Below are 2,947 nucleotides of genomic sequence, written 5' to 3' on the forward strand. Positions count from 1 at the left end.
ATTCCAGTAAAAGTGCATACACAAGGTCTAGAGTGTGCGCATTTTTTATTAATCTCGATAGGTGTGTGGAAAATTGCGTAGACAATGCCTTATTTTGTGCGTACAAAAGGTTTAGACATCAGGCCCCACTTCACCACAACTGACAGAAAAAGTGGGTTTTGCATTGCAAGTTGAAACATTTAGGAATTAAAGACCTTCAGACTGTTACCCTAATCTTTATACTTAAGCACATTGCCCCAAAATTCATTATCGTAACATCTTTTAGACCATCTGCAATCACCATTATTCTCAACAGTTTTAACTCAAACCTTTTTCCATTTAAATTAGCATGAAGGCAACAAAATAGGTTTACTACATATACTTTATTTGGGATTTGGATATGTCATGAAAATAAACATTTCATTTAGATTGGATAAAGGTATCCAAACTGTTCACCTAATAAAACACATTAAAGTGTCTTAGGTGTTTCCATGGTTTCTACAGAAGTAAAACCGGAAATCGATGGGAAGGCGGATATGACATCATTGACAGGAGATGTTACACTGGTTAAAATGGCTGATTTCTCTGGATTTAAACATTTTTGGAAACATTAAGACAAATTTCAAGAACACAAGTCAACAATATGTAACGCTGTTCTAGTGGTTTTTGGATGTTTTAGTTGTGCCTTTAACAGTAGTGTACAAACTGATATAATTAGTTTTCTTTCAAACATGCAATAATGAGCTACAATTTTTAAGATGAAGGCAAAGTCAATTATATTGTCATTACAATGAGCATTAAACAACTGCAGCATGCTTTGTTTGGATTCCTTGCTGGATGTTTATCATGAAACAGGAAGAAATCTAGTGGAAAGCTTTAGACAATAACATTACCTAATGTCTTGTATACTACATTTACATGCGTTCATCTGTGCTTTCTCCCTATCTGATGTGTGAGAGCCAAGTGTGGTAGGTACTGTAGGTGTGAAATTCTTATTCCATCACCACCTTCATACATTTGTTTTTCTCAGCCTTTCGGTCCTCCACTGTTATTTTTCTTCAGCTTGGGTGGATCCACCATGCCATCTGGATTTATAGTTCTGCCTGTGGAAAAACTGACAGAGGAGGAGGAGTCGTCAAAAATAAAGTCCTCAGACCTTCAGGCATACAAACCTGCAGAGAAAACATGTGCTCAGCTAATACATGCTATTATGTAGTTTCACTGGTCGTGACCTCAGCAATTTTGTAGTCATCATTGCACATCTTTACCGCGTTAATCCCATTCATTTTAGTCCATGTTGCTGAACTATTTGCAATAAAGGTGCATCCAAGTTAGCTTGAAGTGTCTTACCTTACAGTCCTTTGCATTATTCATTATTTTCTTTGTGTGCCATTCAGTTTGACTTCATCTTGGCTTTAATGTTGCAAACCTAAGAGGAAAACAAACAAACAACAATATTAAGCTCATTGACCATCATATATGCCACACTGGTATAATATCAGTTTTAATGCATATTCATGAGGCAGAAGGGCTCTTGACTTAGTGAGCACTTGTATGCTAATGCAGTACCTGACGGCCTCCATGTTAAACGCATTCTCATTTAATGGGCACCTTCCCTCTGTTCTCGACTGATGCTCGGACCCCAGTGTAAGAGAGCGGTCCATATCGGTCCATGTCCTGCAACACATCTAGTGAGAAAAGGAGAGGAAAGTCAATTAGTCATTTCATAACTCCAGCCATTCAATCATTAATTCCCCATAATCTACTCTCAAATGAATAAGCACTAACAACGAAATTCTTAAGGGTCAGGGAAGTGATTTTTTTTTTGTCATTATTAATAAAATTAAATACATTACATACTGCATGCAATTCATGCTATACATACTGCATGCAATTCATGCTAACATAACTTCAACAAATCTGTTCTATAAAAGGTAGCTTTTTCAGGTGACAAGACTAAACAAAAAAAAATGTTTACGTTACTAAGTTAATAAAATAGATAAAAGTGGAAAGGATTGCATTTTATCGGTATAGAAAATGATGCATACATTTTGCAACGATGTGTATGATTCTAATTTGATTACATATCTAAAAACTTGTCACGTGCACCTTTGGTCCAATTCGATAAAATCTGTTTTTAGACCAAATTTATAAGAATTAAGCATGTAGATATTTAACACCGAGTATTTAATTAACGTAAACTCCAGATTAAGCTGAACTGCATCAAGAATAAATACTAGCCTAATATTTGTCTGAAATAAGACATTTCAGCTTATACATTAAAAAGTAAAAATGGACAAAATGTTTTTTTTTACTTCGAATATAATTTGTTATAAACAATACACATTATCAAGTAGTTCACGATGGCCGAGCATGGCCAGGCATGATGGTGAACACGTGTTTCGCAGGCCAGAGCCTGAACAGTGTGGAAAACCACAACCGTCGTGTAGCTAATAACCTTCAGTCCAGATCCGTGTGCATTTAAGATTGTTGTTAAAGTTCAGATTACCTGCTATGCCGTCTTGGTGAGTCATTGTAGCGGATAGTAATTTCGGTCGCTGATATTATAAGACTTCAAGATCCACTGCTTCAACCACCTCTGCTTCTTCTGGGATTTCTTCGAAAAGGGGGAGAAATCTTAAGACACCGGGGTTTAAAAGCGGCAGGAAATACATCATCACTCGCCTCTCTCCGCCCATCGACTGGACATGTGCGCCCTCTACAGGAGATTACACTCATATAGGCCTACCAAAATCATTAAAATATATTTGAGACTTGAAATTTGATTTGTCATTGTCGCTGATAGATTTGATCTGAAATTATTAGCTCAGTTACTTTCCAACATTTTTCATTTAGTTTAAGTTGATGTATTAAAAAAAACTAAAATAATGACCTATATTTCCATCAGTTAATTAACAGTAAATTAAAGTTGAAGTAGAATTATTTATTTATTTAAGTTAGATCTAAG

General features: G+C 35.7%; 1 long non-coding RNA gene across 1 annotated transcript; it reads right to left on the reverse strand.

Annotated features, from left to right (window-relative positions):
* Positions 1-345: 345 nt before the first annotated feature.
* Positions 346-2,615, reverse strand: LOC130076861 (uncharacterized). Its single transcript, XR_008805694.1, has 4 exons — positions 2,489-2,615; positions 1,549-1,667; positions 1,330-1,408; positions 346-1,093 (listed from the first exon to the last, which is right to left on the reverse strand). It is a non-coding gene; the product is annotated as an uncharacterized LOC130076861 (long non-coding RNA).
* Positions 2,616-2,947: the final 332 nt, after the last annotated feature.

The sequence above is a fragment of the Rhinichthys klamathensis genome, unplaced genomic scaffold, assembly GCF_029890125.1.
Source record: "Rhinichthys klamathensis goyatoka isolate OS25496 unplaced genomic scaffold, OSU_Roscu_1.1 h1tg000021l_1, whole genome shotgun sequence".
NCBI lineage: Eukaryota > Metazoa > Chordata > Actinopteri > Cypriniformes > Leuciscidae > Rhinichthys > Rhinichthys klamathensis.